General features: G+C 35.4%; 1 protein-coding gene across 4 annotated transcripts in view; it reads left to right on the top strand.

The window, feature by feature from the left end:
• Positions 1 to 1,354: 1,354 nt before the first annotated feature.
• Positions 1,355 to 19,111, top strand: part of ABCC9 (ATP binding cassette subfamily C member 9) — a 194,794-nt gene continuing 177,037 nt past the window's right edge. For 3 of the 4 annotated variants that reach the window (XM_016425869.2, XM_007503530.2, XM_001362697.3), the window contains exon 1: positions 1,368 to 1,573. The gene's annotated coding sequence lies outside the window, so the exon portion shown is untranslated. Of the gene's footprint in view, positions 1,574 to 19,111 lie in introns of all 4 variants that reach the window. The other variant, XM_001362608.3, reaches the window with a different exon arrangement.

Below are 19,111 nucleotides of genomic sequence, written 5' to 3'. Positions count from 1 at the left end.
TTTGTCCTAAAATATTTTTTCACTCCCACTTTTCTTATGCTCAGACCAAATAGCAGTTGCAAAAAAAAAAAAAAAAACAGATCGTACTTTTTCTTGGGACCCCAAGGAAACTCTGCTAGGAGCATCAATATGTGGCTATTGAAGTTAGGGTTGGGCCCCTTTGTCTGGTAAATGATTAAGCAGGCAAATTAAAAATCTTGGCATCTCTCAACTATGAGTTGCTGTTTTTGTGTCAGCACAGATGTCTATAGGCTTTTCCTGGCTTTTCCTCAGGCTCTGCCTGATACCTCCATCAGAAAGTTTGCTCCATGCTTTCACTGACAAGGGTAAAGTGTTGTCCCTCTAATGCTACAACTACTTTCTAAAAAGCGAATTCTTTCCTAGAATGCCCAGGGACTAAGAAACCTACTCCAGAAGAGCCAAAGTATAGCCCTACTCATATTATAAGGCCTCTTGCATGATTTTTTATCCCACAGGAATAAAAGTGGCTGCCATTCACCTGTCTCTGGGAGTTAACTCCAAGGCCAGCGTCCACTCTGGGTGTTTGCCACTGATGTTGTCATCACATGGGAATCATTCCATGGCCTGTTAGCTCTTCCCGGCTTTTAAAAATTAATAGTAACTAAAAATACATTTAATGAAATACCCTGAATGTCAAGAAGAGAGAGGGATTAAGACCTGTAACTACAATTAAGGTGGTGTTGGTCAGAGAATTGTTTAGGAAGCCCAGAAAAGGTTTACTTTTGAATTTTTTTATAAAGGATTTTTAGAGACAAAGAGGTGGAAAGTGCCCCACTCTGAGCAGGGGAACCAACCTCTGCCCTTTTAGGAGCTGTTTTGTGCCCAGGTGATCCTCTTAGCTGCGACTGTAGCCCGAGAGAGAAAGACTCAAAAGCTCAAGAGCACCCAAGATCTAAAGAAACGTTTCTATGACAAACCCTGCAGGCGCGCAGCTACCCTACACACGCACGGGTTTTCTTTTAGGAAGACAAAAGTGAAATAAATGGCTTTTGTCCCAAATCTGTTTCCTTATGTGGCAAAGAAATCGACCCGTCTATATGCACATGGCAATTCCAGTTTTTTAAAAAGCACATTACAAATGAGTATTATATGTGTCTTTGAAAATACCAACTCCGGTGACTCCTACTGACTTTCGGAGCCTAAATCAATTTAGCGAAGGAATGCTCTTCTGAATTTTAAAATATAATACGGAGAAGAGCGTTTAACCCTAGTAAATTTGCAATTCAAGTGGGGGTCTCTGAAAAGGAGGCGATCAGTGTTTGGGGGTGGAGGATGAAGGGGGGGGGGTCCTTAAATCAGATGTCTTTCGCTCGATGTCTCTCGTTCCATTTCCTGCCTCTGAAGCAACAGTGTCTGTCTGGGCGAGAGAGCACTTCGTGCAATTTAGAAACTCGATAGGAGGCAGCAGCTGATCTCAGACCACCCTAAAAATAATTCGCGGCAGGGTTGGTTCTACGTGCTTCACTCGCGAAGGCAAACTCTACCAACCCGAGTTAATACTGCTATAGTAAGGGGGCAAGACAAGCTCTTAAAAATTCTTTTAAGACTAAAGGTAAGCGACCCATTTTGATCTAACATTTCAGCAATCACTGGCCTTGAGTCTAATCTCCCCACACTTCCCCCATCCCCCTTCCCCTAACCCCTGTGATTTTGTCTTCGGGTCCCGGGACAGGCTTGCGCAGAGCCTTGGGGGAGGGGAAGAGTGGGGAGATGCGAAGCTTAAAAACTGCCCCTCCCGAACCGATGGAAAATTTTCAAAAGTTTCAGGGTGCCTCTCCCTCCCTCCCCCCTTGACATCTGTAAATTCGTCGAATGGTTTTCACTTTGTTTTCCAGGTTTTCCAGTGTTTGAGGGTCTTAGGGGTTCAGTTGTCTTGGCTGGAAACAGGATCTTGAGAAAACTTAGCGAATTAGCGTGTATAGAGAAGGTAGCAGCACAAGTGTCCCTGTAGTGGTTTCAAGCAGTAGCAAGCACGTGGCTGTGCCGTTTGCTTTTTACCTTATGAACTTAATGTGGCCAATTCTTACATTTTTCTTTGTAGCCTTCTAAAAACGGAGAATGTTGGAGAGAACTTTCAAACAGAAGAGTAAACTTCATTCAGGCCGCCCAGTGGCTAACTAGTGTTGATTTTGACTAGTAGTCATAGCTGAATTCTCCTTAGATATTTCTTCAGTCATCTTTTTTTTTTTTAGAAACTCCATATTATCTGGTTACTTTTGTTGATAATTCTTAGAAGACAGTGGATAATGAGTTAGCTTCTACAACTTCTTGCTGAGAAAACAATGGCTGTGGGTGGCAATGATAAATTTAAAAGGTCATGTTTGAAGGCCTACAGAGATCCCAATGTCATGAACCAAGCAGGTATTTTATAAATCTTTGCTGAACTGAACTTCATAGGTAACAGATTTACTTTGTACATAAGATGGAGATTTTTGATATTGCTGCTGCTGCTACCTGTTCTGGGTTGTAGGAGACTTTAAAATTGGCTAGAATTTAGAGACTCCGAAGTAATGATTTGTGTGAAATACTAGAGAAGGATGGACAATGTATCAATAATAATAATTTTACTCATAGAGTTTAACAGACTAATTCACAATAACGCTCCACCCTTTGATCCTTACAATCCTCACAGGATTAGTTTTTTTTTTTGTTTTTTTTTTGTTGTTGTTAGTGTTGTACATCTAATGGAGGGGATTTTGGTAAAAACAAGTAAGTGACAATTATCAAACGATTCTTATTTACAAATTTGGAACAACAATACTTTCATAGTTCAGGTTGACTTTGTTCCCATTTCACAGATGAGGAAATGAAGAAATCAAAGAACCTAATGACCTGGTAGTTCTACATGGCATTTTGATAGCAATAACTGAATTCAGGTTCCCAAGAAGGAATATTTCTAATAGTAATTATGCTACTAAATCAATAACAATGAATTCTAATGTATTCCCCCCCCCTTAAATATAGGGATACTGTTGAAAAGGAGCTCAAAACCATGCCTGGACATTTTTTATTTAGATTCTTTCAGAAGTCTTATTGCCATTTTAAGCATAACACTAAAATTTATGAAACACCTTGTACACAGTTGATTTAAAAATTTGGCTTGAAAACATCAATTTCCCTAATATCCAAAAGATCTTTGGTATTTCTTTATTTTTAAAGTAAATTTTTATTGAAATATTTTACACTAATACAATTTATTCATTGGCATCTTTTTCAGATATATTTTGGGAATCTATAAATGAAAAACAAGACATTCCATTTACTCTTCTTAAAAGAGAGAATGTCCTATGTTTTAAAAATTCACTAAATCACTCTCTTCTGTATTTTTTGTGGCTACCCCATATATATGGAAGTATGAAATTAACTTGTGTTTCATGATTTGAAGTTCATCAGGAACACTTAATTAACCCATTCAATTATACTAGAAGAAGTCCCTGGGAAAAAATAATGAAGGTAGGACTGCCTGGCCAGACCCTGTCTCTAACCTAATATGTTTGTAAAGGAGCATGGTTGAAAAATGTCAAAAATTTGTTTACTCAGGAATAGAAATTTTGCTTCCTGAATAGCAACCACTAATGCACTTCATGACAAATTTGTTTGCCATATGTAAGATATTGGTGTATCCCAGGAAGTCACTATCATCACATTAAGTTTCTACTGAATACCTGTCTAGCTCTGTTATATAGCTATATACTTATATATTAAACATACCAAAATAGAGAATCCCTTACTTAGAGTTCTTCAGATAGTTCCCCCTTTTCCTATCATGTACCTGGCTGAAAGAATGGTAAATCATTCCTTTGGATCTACTCATTTTTGTATTCTGGGATGGCTGGTTAGGATGTGTTTCTCTGTGGCATCTTTTATCATGATAATCTTTGCCATGAATTAAAATATCGACTGTGAACACTGTGAATAATAATTTCTGAGGCTCTTGCTAAATATATGCACAATATTATTGACATGTAATATTCAGATGCTCACCATGGGCACAATCATACACTATCAACAGTGTTGTCGAATGAATTAGGAGATTCTGTATTACCAGACCAGTTGTTTTATCTTGGGCAGGTCCCTTCTTTTTTTGAATCCTTTGTTTCTACATTAGTAGATAAATAGTTTAGAGTAAGTGGTTTCTGGAGTCCCAATTCTAACATCTTCTGATATTATTCATTGTAGTATGGAACTTTATAAATATTTATTAAAACTAGTAACAGCACAGAGCTGCTTGGTGATCTCCATATGTTTATTATTGACTGTGATTTGACATGAGTTTTGTTGTCAGTTTGAAGCTCACCAAATGAAATGAAATGCAAAAACGTTAGAGAAACTCCTTAGTTTGGAAAACAGGACCTTGGGGAAAATATTTAAATACTTGTAATCAGTGAATCTGTAATGGAAAAGGATGACAGGTAACAACTATCATCCAAAACTGTGGGGAAAAATATGCAAAAGATGTTGGGAAGGTTCTCCTCTCAACTATTTAGGATATAGGAAAGGTGAGGTTAGATGATCTCTATTGGTTCTTTAGGTTCTGTTAATGTAGACGAAGTGTTGAAAGAAACGAGTGAAAAGGGAAAAGGGGATTTCAGTAAGTAGGAGAAGAGATCTAAATGAGAGATTTGGGTTGAAGTAACAAGTTGAGAGCTAAGGGCAGTATATGAGATGAAAGGGTGGAAATAGAAAGAAGGAAATGATTTAAAGACTTTTATGTTATCTATGTGAAGTACTTGTTAAAGTGTACTTCTGACAGTGTTGCCTATTCTTTGAAATTTAGATCCCTGAATATTAGCCTTGATAGTGTACTTGGAAAGTTTTTAATCTTGCTAAATCATTGTATTTCTTGGTTATTTTCTTAACACATCCCTAAAATCCCATCTCACCTTACTCCAGGAGAACCTTTAAGGTTTAAAACACTGTGTACGAAGTATCAATGTATCTTTTCTTACAGCTATAATAATGATCAAACTTCAAGGTTTAAAATCTAGCTAAGGAAAACCAATACCTGTTTCATCTAATTATTTGAATAATTACTTGAATAATTTACACATTTGTTGTGTGAGTATATTTTAACTCTCCCAATATCTTTTCTACTATATTAAGATAACAATCTCAGAAAAAATTCCCAGTGAAAGGAGAAAGTAATTTTTTTCTTTTCTATTTTAACTCATTTTTACTAAAAGTACATTTAACAGATGAATAAATTTAGAAAGGAGAAAAGGAATAGTTTACATTTTAAATTCGTGCTTCAAACCATTTTTAATTCCCTTTTCCCTTTTGGATAAAGCAATATTTTATTACCATCTATCAACTATGTACCTACAACATTTTGATTTTTTAACATTTGAGAAGTATATTTTAAGCATAAAATCATCTAGATTTAGAGATGATAGTGATATTATATCAGTATAAAGGAGTGACTCATTTACTAAATAGGAATAAATAAGCTGTTAATACTTAGATGATATAGAATGGGCACTTTCACAGTTCCCCTTAATGACTTCTTTTAATGACTTAACAGTTGATACAATACACATAGGCTTCTCTGTATTGTTCTTGACTTTGAAAGTTACTTTTTTCCAGATCATCATTTAAAAAAGATTGAGGTTTCATACATATAAGGAAAAAGATATTTCATATTTTTGGAATCTTATAAACTGCTGGTGGCTTTCAGAGAGAGAGTCAGACAACTTCTTTACAGAAGGTTACAAATCTTCAAGATACTAGACTTAAAGAACTTTTAAGGCCACTGAGAGAAGAAAATGTACATTCCCTTTCATATGGCAGGAACTCAAAATTGTCCAATCTTATACAAAGAAGCAACATTGATCTAGAACTGCAAGGGATATCAAAGGTCATTTAAGCAGGCCATTTCATTTTGCAGATGATAAAACTGAGGCCCAGGAAAGTTAAGGAAGCAGCAACAAGGTCACACAAATGATAATGCTATTGAGTGTTTTTTCCAGTCATGTCCAACTCTTCATGACTCCATTTGGAGTTTTCCTGGCAAAGATACTGGAGTGATTTTCCATTTCCTTCTCTAGTTCATTTGACGTAAGAGAAAACGGAGACAGAGTTAAGTGACTTGTCCAGGCTCACATGTAAGTCTCTCAGGCCAGAATTGAACTCAGAAAGATGCGTATTTCTTGACTCCAGGCACAGCACTCTATCCACTGAACCACTTACAGTTATCTAATAATAATAATAATAGCTGACATTTATATAATATCTGGTAGGTGCCAGTTACGGTGTGAAATACTTTACAACTTTTATCTCATTTGGTACTCTTAACAGCCCTGGGAGACAGATACTATTATTATCTTCTGAGGAAACTGAGGCAGACAGAGGTTAAGTGACTTACCCAAGGTCACAGAACTAATAAAGCCTCTAAAGTAGGATTTTAACTTTGAATTTTCTGATTCTTGGTCCATTGTTCTTGTGCTTTGTAACACCATCTTGTTTTCTCTATTAAGCAATTCAAGGGATAGGGATAGTAAATATAACTTATCTTCAAATTTGACTCCTTTGCATCCCATAATACCTATAATTTTCTTGTTTGAATGGTTGTGGAATTTAGAGGCTGTTAGCTGTATTCCCTGTTCTTTCACCTATTTCCATTCGTGTTCTTTTTCTACTCATTTTTTACATACTTTTTGGTGTTGGTTAATGTGATCAATGTTCCTTTGCAGATTATATTTTATAAAAGAATCATGAATATATTTATATTTATAACCATAAGTATAATGAATTAAAACACAATTATGATATAGTTAACTTTATAATTAATAATTTTATTGGAAGGGCCTTGAGTTGGTAGAGAAGGGGCAAGTCTTCTAAAAAAGTTTTTCTTTTTAAAAAAATTTTTGTTTAGAATATTTTCCCATGGTTACATGATTCATGATACTCTCGTTCTTTCCTCACCCATTCTGGAACTGACTGGCAGTTCCACTGGGATATACATGTATCATAATTCAAAACCCATTCTCATGTTATTCATATTTGCAGTAAAGTGATCTTTTAACACCTAATCATATCCTGATCGAACTACATGATCAATCATATGTTTTTTCTTCTGTATTTCTGCTCCCACGGTTCTTTCTCTGGATGCGGATAGCGGTTTTTTTTTTCATAAATTACTCTGGATTGTCCTGGGTCACTGCATTGCTGTTAGTAGAGAAGCCTATTTTGATTGTGCCACAGTGTATCAGTTTCTGTGTACGATGTTCTCCTGGTTCTGCTCCTTTCGCTTTGCATCAATTCCTGGAGGTCTTTCCAGTTTCACATGGAATTCCTCCAGTTCATTATTGGCAAAATAATATTCCATCACAATTTATTCAGCCATTTCCCAATTGAGGGACACCTCATTTTCTGATTATTTTTTGCCACCACAAAGAGTGTGGCTATAAATATTTTTGTACAAGCCTTTTCCCTAATTATCTCTTTGAGGTAGAAATCCAACAGTGGTGTGACTGGATCAAAGGGCAGACAGTCTTTTAAAGCCTTTGGTGCATAGTTCCAAATTGCCCTTCAGAATGGTTGGGCCAATTCACAACTCCACCAGCAGTGTATTAGTGTCCTAATTTTGCGACATCCCCTCCAACATTTATCACTTTACCTTGCTGCCATATTGGCCAGTCTGCTAGGTGTAAGGTGGTATCTCAGAGTTGTTTTATTTTGCATTTCTTTAATCAGAAGTGATTTGGAACACTTTTTCAGGTGCTTATTGGTCATTTTGATTTCATCCCATGAAAACTGCCTATTCATGTTCAAGAAGGGGCAAGTCTTAAAAAGCTGACAGTTGCTTTGCTATGGTGATTCACCTTTCCAGCAATGACTATAATAAATGGTAATTCCACATACCTCAAAATCCTCTCCCTCATTGCATGTGCAGTTTTCTTACCTAAAACAACTGTGAATTTTGACTTCTTGAGAATATCGAGGTGATTCTTAGATAACCTAAGTGATTTTTTTTTAATCTCATAACACATACGATCATAGTTGGGTTTTTTCTCCAAACTAGAAGGGACCTTAGAGGTCATCTAGACAAGCATTCTCCTTTTACTGAGGAGGAACTGAGGCTTATGGCTATACAGTTAGTGACAAGGATAGAATTTCCTCTGTATCGCTCAGCCTCTCTTTAACTGACTTTTATAAATCAAAATTTTTCAACTACCAACCACTAATTTCATTCTCTCCCACAGAAAAACAAAACCCTTGTAAAAATTATTCAGAGTAAAGCAAAACAAATTCCTTCATTGTGCTGTTCAAAACAAAAAGTCTCAAGTCTGTACCTGAAGCTTACCACCTTCCTGTGATGAAGTAGGTAGCACGTTTCATCATGGGTCCTTTGAAATCAGAGTTGCTTAGTGTCTTAAATTCTTAAAATTCTTTCAAAGTTTCTTGCTCTATAATTTTACTTTTATTGCATAAATTGTTCTCTGTGTTCTGTTCATTTCATTCTGCATCAGTTCATACAATTCTTTCCAGATTTGTCAGAAACTGTCTTCTTTATTAATTCATATAGCCCATTAGAATACCATTACAATTCACACACCACAATTTGTTCAGCCTTTCTTCAGTCGATAGATACCTCCCATAGCCTCCCCTTTTTTGCAATCTCAGAAGAAGCTACTACAATTATTTTTGCACATATAGATCCTCTTTCTTTTTCTTTGATTTCTTTAGTAGGGGTGGATATACAAAGTTTAGTAACTTTTGGGGCATAGTTCCAAATTGGCTGGAACAATTTTATAGTACCAACAACAATGCATTTGATGTACATATTTTTGCTAGCCTCTCCAGCTTTTGCCATTTTCATTTTGGGAGTTTAATTCACTGGATGTGAAAATGGAACCTGATAGATTATTCAATTTGAATGTCTGATTATTTGTGATTTGGAACATTTTTCCATTTGGCTATTGGTAGCTTTGATTTCTTTCTTAGAACAGCTCCTTTTCATATCCCTTGACCATTTTTGAATTGGGAATGGCTGTTGTTATAAATTTGAATCACTTTCCTCTATGTCTTGAAAATGAGGTCTTTATCAGAAAATTGTGGTGTGAAGTTTTGGCCTTCCCACACTACTTTAGTTATCCTAGCAGTTTTGTCAAATGATGAGTTTTTCCATTGCAACTGAGTTCTTTGGATTTCTCAAACACTATTTATTGTGTTTTTTTTTTCACTTCTCTGTATTTTGTGCCTAAACCACCTCTTTATTTATACCAAATCACTTTGGTAGTTACAGCTTTTAAGCATTATTTCCCTTGATGTTTTTGACCTTTTGTTCTTCCTGATGCATTTTTTTAGAAACATAACAATTCCTTTTGTAGTTTGATTGGCATCATATATACTAAGGAGGCTAATTTAGACAATATTTGGATAGTATTTTCATGGCAATTAATATTTCTCTAGTTAGCAGATTTGTTGTTATTTTGTGAAGAATAGTATATAATTGAATTTGATCATTCCTATGTGGTCTTAGTAAGGTAGATTTGCAAGTATTTTATGTTTTGTCATTATTTCCAGTGGAATTTCTTTATCTCTTCTTGTTGGATTTGTTGGCAATATGCAGAAATATTGACAACTTATAGAGGTTTATTTTATTACCTGTAACTTTGCTAGAGTTATTAATTTTCAATTAATTTCTAGTTGGCTCTCTGGGGTTCTATAAGTAGAACATTTTATTTGCAGAAAGTGATAATTTTGATTCCATTTCACCAATTTTTATTACTTCATTTTTGTTATTGCATTTGTTAGCATTTTTAGTACTATATTAAAAAATAATTGTGAAAATGAAGTCTTGTTTTACCTCTGATCTTATTAAAAAAAACCTCTAACTTTTCTTCATTACACATAAGTTTTCCTTTTAAATTTAGATCTTTACAAAGGAGAGGAGGATGAGCAAGAAAGAAAGTACTTATCATCAGTAGTCTGGATGTGATGCAATTATATGATACTGGCTTCTAACCCTCTCATCATTTTCCCTCTCCAGAACCCAATCATAGATTCTTTTCTTTTCCTTCCTTCCTTCCTTCCTTCCTTCCTTCCTTCCTTCCTTCCTTCCTTCCTTCCTTCCTTCCTTCCTTCCTTCCTTCCTTCCTTCCTTCCTTCCTTCCTCCCTCCCTCCCTCGCTCCCTCCCTTCCTTCCTTCCTTCCTTCCTTCCTTCCTTCCTTCCTTCCTTCCTCCCTCCCTCCCTCGCTCCCTCCCTCCCTTCCTTCCTTCCTTCCTTCCTTCCTTCCTTCCTTCCTTCCTTCCTTCCTTCCTTCCTTCCTTCCTTCCTTCCTTCCTTCCTTCCTTCCTCCCTCCTTCCCCCCTCTCTCCCTACCTCTCTTTGTTTTTCTTTCCCTTTCTCTCTGTCTCTATCTCTCTCTCATCATGATTTATCCATGATAGGTGTTTGTTTATTTAAGAGTAATCCCTCCTTGAATCTATCTTCTTTTTTATTTCATCCTTGTTATTCTCCTTTCCCTTTCTTTTCCCTCCTGTTTACCCATTGAGTGAAATATATTTCTGCTCCCAATTGTATTCATATTCTTACCTAATTTCCTTTGATAGGTTTTTTAAAACAAATATAATATGCTCAAGAAATTATAATTCTACAAATTTATTAAAACTATATTTAGTGCCTTCCCTGCCCAAAACTGAGGAAGGGTTCCAAAGAGAATGATTACAATGGGTTCAAGGTACCTGATGGGTCTGCATTTCCTTAAATTTATATAGTTCAGAAGTTTCCATGAATGAATTTACCTTTAATTAACATTCAGCTGATGCAATTAGTGCAAAATCTAACTGGTGGCATGAGGTATTTCACAGTGGACACACTCTTTTAAGTGAGATTTTCATTCTAGAAACATCCTATCTCATCGGATTGGGGGGGGGGGGCTCCTTCAACTTGATAGGAGAAAATAATGAGTCTAATTGTTGTAGAGCACTGCCTCTGAGAGGCCTTCTTTTCCTTCTATTTATCACGCTTCTCTTAGCAGTACAATTTTGGCTCATTTTGTATTTAGGTGTGAGCTAGGATTAATTTAATTTTTACCTTCTGTTTTTGAGGATTACTACTACTACTAAATTAACATCATTTAAGTCTTTTTTGGTTAACTCAGTCTTGAAGTTGGGAAGAATACCAGAGATTAGAAAGAAAAGCATTCTCTGTCTCTGTTTCTCTGTTCTGAGATAACCACAGACCTGCTCAATTGCTTTTAATCCTTCCAAGGACAAATACATACACACACAAATATATATATTTAACATGTTAAAGAAAATGGCTTTTTTTGTGAACATGTAGGAAGTACAAAAAATGAACAGACTCTTAAAAAGTGAAGAATGGGATCTTAGATTAACCAGACCAAGAAGATGATAAGGTAACACTTTCACCACCTTATTTCCCATTGGTTCTTCATAGTGCTCTATCATTTGAATATGGTCTTTTCTTCAAGTTTTACCCACTAGTAATGGCAGAAGCTATCACTATGGTGACAGAGACCTACCCAATGATCTGGTTTCCATTCTTTTTTTCTCCTTCCTCTTTCCATCACATCATCTCCTCAAAGTCTCAGAGGTCCATTCCATTTTGCTCTCTGCTAGCTCACCTGCTTTGCACAGCAATTCAACTCCTATTTCCCTGTTGTGTGAGAGAAAGTGTTCATTTTAGATCCATTCATGTCTCCCAATCCTTCAATGAGGACACACTGAAGATTTCTGTCTTGTTCTGCAGACATTTGTCTTAGCTATATTCCAGTTCCTTAGGAAGGAGGATACAATGAAAGGAAGGAAATTTAAGGTTAAGTATCATAGTGAAAAAATTGCAAAAAAAAATTTTCACAGGTACCTGATCAGTTTCTAAGAAACACACAAAATATCAACAGGAAAAGTGGTTATACAAAGGAAATACATCAAACTGGGATTCATATAGAGAAATGTGTCCCACAAAAGGAACACATGTACACAGGGCACATGCAGAGAGGAAGAAACTCATAAAGATGGAGCTAGATATATAAATTGTATCTATGTATCCATGTATCTACTATCTCTTTCTCTCTCTCAACTATTTCTCCATCTCACCATCTTGCCATCTCTTCCTCCATCTATCTCTCCATCTCTCCATCCATTGCTAGGGCACAGGGCAATTCATGTCACCAAAGTCACATTACCAGCATTTTGTAGTGATATAATAATACTGCTTCCTTTGAGTCTGTTCCTCACTGGTTGGTTTCAAAGTATTTGCCATATGCAACTCCTCTGGAGTTTCTGCCTAACCATATGTGTAGTTTCCATCAGATGCTAGTTTGTCTGGATGTTGTTCAGCTGGACACATAGCCTCCATTGGATGTAGTGCTCTGGATGCTGTTTTACTGTGTAACTTCTGGCTCAATTAAAATCCTTGGCTTTCTCTTCCTGAAGGAAAGTTATTGTTTGGTTGTTTCAGTCATGTATGACTTTTTGTGACCCTATTTAGGATTTTCTTGGCATAGGTACTGGTTTGTCATTTCCTTCTCTCTCCTCAAGAAAAAAGAAGGTGCTAATTAATCATTTAGCTTAAAACTCTTATGATTTTTCTTACCTTTAGAAGAGGCAGAAACCATTGCTTTAGTCAGCAAAAAAGACTTCCTTATGGAGGGAACTGTCTTGTTCCTTCAAGAATTTTGGCAATGATTTTTCTCTTATCTCTTCAACTGGAGATTTTTAGCCCTATGCATTGAACTCTTAAACATGGAGTAGAATTACCACTAGTAACTGCTTTCCTCAGCTCAAGCCTAACCTTTTTTTGACTCAACTTCCTAAGCACTGGTGTTGAGGGTAATTTGGCTCTGTGAATTATTTCATTCTTGCTTTTTGTGGGCATTCTACATATCACACAATTTTAATTTCTGTAGGCTTGACTATTAACCATGTAATTCCACAGTGGTCCAAAGCTTCCCTGGTTTTCAAAACTTCATCTTTCACAGTTCTCCCATGTACAACGCTAAACATATGGACAAGATGATTACATCTTCCACCTTCCCAGCCATATTCCTAGTATTTACCAATATAGCCATAAATGGAGGGGACTTTAATGCTTATCTTTGCATATGCATCTACACAAAAATGGTCTTCATAAATAACCCCTCATTTTGCCACAATCCTTTATAGTTTTCATCTCTAAGGGACTCCATTTCTCAAGTAGGTTACATTTTTGGATTTGTCAAATGCAAGGATATCCTGGAGCCTGGAAATTGTTTTTAAGCTTTGCTCATTTAATCTTTTCTAAATAGTAAATTAAAAAAAATTAACAATAAAGTCATATGGTGTTGTTCCTTCTTTATTCTTCCTTTTTCATTATTTTCCTTGGAATTCTTGGAATTAGAGCATTACTCTAAATGAATTTCGTTATTATTTTGCCTAGTTCTCTGAAATAAGCTCTTGGTAGTTTTATTTTAATTTATTTTAATATCCTTAAATTAAGAAAATGATTTAAATAGTATCTTCACTTTCATCCTATTGGAATAATTAAAAACCAAAGAAAATGCCACCATATTTTTATTTCTATGAAAACTGCTTATGTTTATGTTTAGTTAGTTTTTAATTCAGTCTTTGTGGGTTAAGTCCCTAAATTTAATATTTTGAATTTGATTTCTCTTTCTGTAATTTCTTCCTGTTTCTATTGTAATATAAAAATGCTGGAAAACATTTCTATTTATTTTGTATCCTGATACATTATTGAAGCTCTATGGAAATCATTTTTCAATCGAGAACCATCCTTACAAGTCTGGCAAATTAGATTATTTGGTTAGAGTGAATAATTTTTTTTTGCAAATATCACTACAATCTTTTTTGCTACACCTTTATTTTAAAATTTTATAACAATTTTAGTGATACTGTTATAAATATTTCTCTCTTTTTTCCTCCCTGGTTTAAGTTTTGAAACCACATTTTCTTCACAAAAGGAATTTGATAGAGTACCTTCTGTATTTATTTTTGTGAATTTTTATGGTATAAATAGTAATTTCTTTTTGATAAAATTTGATAGAATTTTAAAAAATAAATCCATACAAAATGGGATTTTCCCCATTCATAGTTGTTTTATGGCTTGTTCAATTTCATTTTCTGAGAGTAGGTTATTTTGATAGCTGTATCTTTCTTTGTTACAGAAGAACTTCATATACTTAGTTTCTTGCAAACAAAACAAGATCTATGTAAATCATTCTGTAAAATTCCCCCAGATAGGGACAGCTAGGTGGCATAGTGGATAAAGTGCCAAGCTTGGAGTTGGGAGGATCTAGGTTAAAATATGATCTCAGATACTTCCTAGCTGTGTGACCTTGGACAAGTCACTTTCTCTATTTGCCTAACCCTTGTCCTTTTACCTTAGAGTTGTTACAAAGACAGAATGTTAGGGTTAGGAAAAAAATTCCCTCAGATATACTTATGAATAATGTTGGCCCATAACTACTTTTCATTTTAAGTGTTGACTTTTCCATTTGAAAAGGTATAGTAAGATACTGCATTCATATCAATAGTAACTAGAGCCAAGCCAGTGCTAGGAATGGTTATTAATCTATTCTCCCTAGGACAGGCTTTAATAGAGAATAGGACACTCAAAACTTGATTGTTGGCAAACTGTTCAGATTTGTACTGGTGGCAAGGAGATTGAAACTGAAGCACTTGGCTCTCTAGGACTCAGTATTCTTTTAAAATTCATCATCATCAAATGATGAGAAGGATCGTTTTCTAAAATGTCTAAACTTGCAGCTTCTAAAACTATGGGGCATATAAAATGTTCTGATTTAGACATTGTCCTATAAATATTGAAAAATAGACCCCCCCGAGTTTTATTCTTATCCTAGATTATTTTTAATAGGCACACTGAAAAGAAATGGAAACATAATAGAAAAACAGGAAAGAGAAGAAAATGTTTTATTCTACATAAATAATTTAGGAGGGATTGCATTAAGAATTATTATCTTGAAATGTATACTAGTCGGAGACAGATTGATAGATACAATTCCATACTGAAATGTGGCTTTTTTAGAGTCCCAAAATCTATTGATCTTGATATTTTTCTCCATTAAATGGAAACTAACCAATTATTAGGCAACAACTACAAATAACAAATTTCTATGTAACCTATTTGCCAAATGGCTTTCTTGATAAATAATGCCATTAAAGGTTCATGTCTTAAAATATTAAAATTAAAGACCAGTTATAACCAATTTGAACTTAAAACCACAGAACTGAGGGAGAAATGGAAATGAGTAATAATTTTAAAAGAAATGAAATTTAATTGATAGCTAACTAATTCTTATTTGTCTAGTTTTGAAATATACTTTTGATTGGTAAAAAATGGTTTATTTCAACATTCTCTATTTCCTTTGTCAGACCCCCACAGTGTCTTAGGGTGTCAAGAGACCCTGAGAATGTGTAGGAATTTACCTCAGGGAAACTTTCAGTTTTCTTTTCCTTTATTGTGCATAACACTTTTCAGCCCAGTCTACTTTTGGGGACTTTTCCTTTTTTAGAGAGTCATTGCGTTTATTGGCCTGTTTGGATAGAGTAGATGTTATTAGTGTTAGTTGTAATATTCCATTATATACTGATTTCCCTGGCTTCCTTAATACCTTGGCTAAACCTTATGCAATAAGGCTTTTGTACTCTTCCTTAATCTTAGTGCCTTTTCTCTGGGATTATATCCTATTTACTCTATATGTATTTTGTTTGTTCATAGTTGTTTGAGGGTTGTTTTCGTTGTCTTCCTTAGTAGACAGCAAGTTCCATAAGAATAGGGACTGTTTTGTTTTTGTTTTTGCTCTTCTTGTATCCTAAGAACTTAGCATAGTATATCTGACTTGACTTTTAGCATCTTGGTTTTACTAACACATAACTATAGTAGGTACTGATAAACTTTTTATTTCCTCTATTTTTATTGTGAATTTACTTTGTTCATTTTTATTTTGGTAACTTGATATACCTTTCTTTGATCAGCTTAGCAAAAGTTTATAAATTTTGATAATCTTTTTAAAAATCAGCTCTTTTGATGATTTCTCCTTTTTGATTTTTAATTTTCGTTTTATTCATTTAAACATTTTATTTATTTTTTACTTATTTAGAATATTTTCCTATGATTACATGATTCATGATTTTTCCTTCCCCCCTCTCCCCTTGGAGCTGACAAATAATTCCACTGGGTTATACATATATATATATATATATATATATATATATATATATCATTGTTCAAAACCAATTTCCATGATATTCATATTTGCAATAGAGTGATCTTTTAACATCAAAACCTCAATCACATCCCCATCAAATCACATGTTTGATCACATGTTTTTCTCTGTATTTCACCTCCCACAGTTTTTTCTCTGGATATGGATAGTGGACCAGTCCCCCTCAGAATTGTCTTGGATCATTGCATTGCTGCTAGTAGAAAAGTCTATTTATTACATTTGATTGTGCCACAGTATATCCATCTTTGTGTATAATGTTCTCACAGTTCTGCTCCTTTCACTCTGCAGATAATTTCTTCTTTTAAAAGAAATTTTGATAGATTTTATTTTTATATCCCCTAAGTTTTCCCTTCCATCTCCCCTTTTCTTCAGAGAGTTAACCTATAATAAAACAAAGGAAAAAAATAAAAAAATAAACAAAACCAATGAATAAATGAAAAGTGTGAAAATATTTGCAAAAACCATATCCCTGAACCTCTAGCAATGGACTGGGAAGAAGACATTTTCTCTATTTAGGGTAGGCTATTATAATTTTCAAATATTTAGTTTAATTTCAGGTGCTTTGTGGTGGTTGTTCTTGTCATTTACATTGTATTCCTTGTGCATATTGATTTCTTGGCTCTTTATTTTGCATCAATTAATGAAAGTCTCTCCATGCTTATCTGTACTGATCATATTTGAAATTTCTTAAAGTATAGCCATATGCTATTATATTTGTTTACCTGTTTTTTTAGTCATTTTCCAGCTGATGGACATCTTCTTAATTCCTCCTACCCACTCTTAGCTGCATTGCTACCACAAAAAAATGCTGCTCTGAATATTTGGGTACCTATTGGATCTATTTATTTTTATCAAATGGCATCCTTGGAATATAGGTCTAGTAGTGTCTCAGAGTAAAAGAGTTTGGTCATTTTAGCCATCTTATTTGCATAATCCCAAATTGTTTTCCAAAATTATATTTCCACCAGCCATGAACTAGTGTGTTTATTTTCCTACAATCCCTCCAACATTGACTATTTTCATTTTTGTCAACTTTGACAATTCTTTTCTTGTGAGGTGAAGATTCAGGGTTGTTTTTATTTGCATTTTTCTTCTTATTTGTTATTTAGAACATTTTCCTTAAGGTCATTATGTATGTGTATTTTGTATGTCAAATATATAGCTGAAAAATTGATATAAAATTTTTCCTCCTTCTGCTTTCCTTCTTATAGTGAATACTGGATACATTATTATATTGGACATATTGGATACATTGGGTATTTGTACAGAAGCTTTTCATTTCCATATAATCAAGATTATCTTTTTAATCTTTTGGAATTGCCTCTTTCTCTGACTTGATTTAGGATATATCCCTTTCCATAGTATGATGTGTTTCTCTTCTAATTTGGTATGGTATGATTTTTAATATTCTAGTTGTACCCATTTCAAGTTTATGTTGGGATATAGACTAAGATGTTGGTTTAATTCAGACTAGTTTCCAGTTTTCCCAAAAGTTCTTATCAAATAGAAAATTCTTTCCCAAGTAATTTATATTTTGTGTTTTACTCATCTTTGGGCTGTTACATTCTAATACTACTTATTCTTTGCTAGTCTCTTTTTAATTTTTAAAATCACCTTTATTACTCTAGTCAGAAAGAATTCATAATTATATTACACAGTGGTTGTAAACACTGATTTATGCCTGGTTACTATGTGAATTTAATAGAAATTGTACCCCCCTTTCCTTTTAGAAAGGAAGGCTTTGAAATAGCCTCACTTTTTGATTGGGTGGGCATACTTACTATGGGCTCCTTGGTCAGGAAGATGCTTGCCCCCATGACTCCTGGCTTCTGCAAGACTTCCCTGTGACGGGAGACTTCTGGTCAAGATGGCAGCTTAGAGAAAGCTAAAGTTCAGAGCTCCAGAAACCCTTCCTTACTGATCTCAAACTGAAGGCTCCTGGGGCACTGAAATTAAAAAAAAACAACAGAATAGACCCCGGGAACACTCCTCCTGGACCTGGATCAAAAGGTACGGCCCCCCAAAAGTCAGAACCCGAGATCACTCGGATCTAAGGGGTAGGCAAAAGGAAGGTCCCAGGACCCATCCCCCCCAACCCAGAGTGCTGAATCCGAGGCAGCAGCAGGAACCTCAGGGCAGGCAAAAGGGCCTCGGGAGCCGGCTATTCTGAAGGCCACTTCCTGAAAACAACCTGAGCCAGTCACGGGGGCACTGAGACAGCAGAGAAACAGAGAGAGAAGGGGGAGCCTGTAGCCCCCTGACCAGATCCTTCCATCTGAGTCTCACCAAAGGTCCCTGCCTCAGGGCATACTCAGTCTGAGGTTAATCCTATCACTAGCCCTTGGAGCTCCTGGAAGCCACAGCCCCTCCCCCTCAGAGTGCAGGATCCTCTGGCCAGCAAAGGCATTGAAATACATCTGAGAGTGTCAAACCAGGCACAGAGCATAGAAGTAAGGCAATAGAGAAGCATCAGGAGGGAACTGAGGAGGGTAGTAACACTGAAACACCGTAACACCAGCAATTCCGGGCTTCCTGGGGAAGACAGATAATTTGCCTGGGGCTAAAGCCACTGAACACCAGACAGATAACAGAAGAGCCAGCCCCCCTCACTCAGATAGAGATGGCAAACAGCACAGAAGCAAAAAAGCCTCAAAACAACAAGAAAAACAAGAAGGGGGCAACTTTGGACACATTTTATGGAGCAAAAATACAAAATACAGAGGAGATAGAAGAGGAAACACAAGCAAACCTTCCAAAGGAAATGGAAACTCTCCACAAACTTTTGAAGAATTTGAATCAAAAATGATCAAAAAGATGGAAGCCTTCTGGCAGGAAAAGTGGGAATTAATGCAAAAGAATTTCATGCAACTACAAAACC

Source organism: Monodelphis domestica, chromosome 5 (genome assembly GCF_027887165.1).
Source record: "Monodelphis domestica isolate mMonDom1 chromosome 5, mMonDom1.pri, whole genome shotgun sequence".
NCBI classification, from domain to species: Eukaryota; Metazoa; Chordata; class Mammalia; order Didelphimorphia; family Didelphidae; genus Monodelphis; species Monodelphis domestica.
This window is presented reverse-complemented; position numbering and strand designations above follow the sequence as displayed.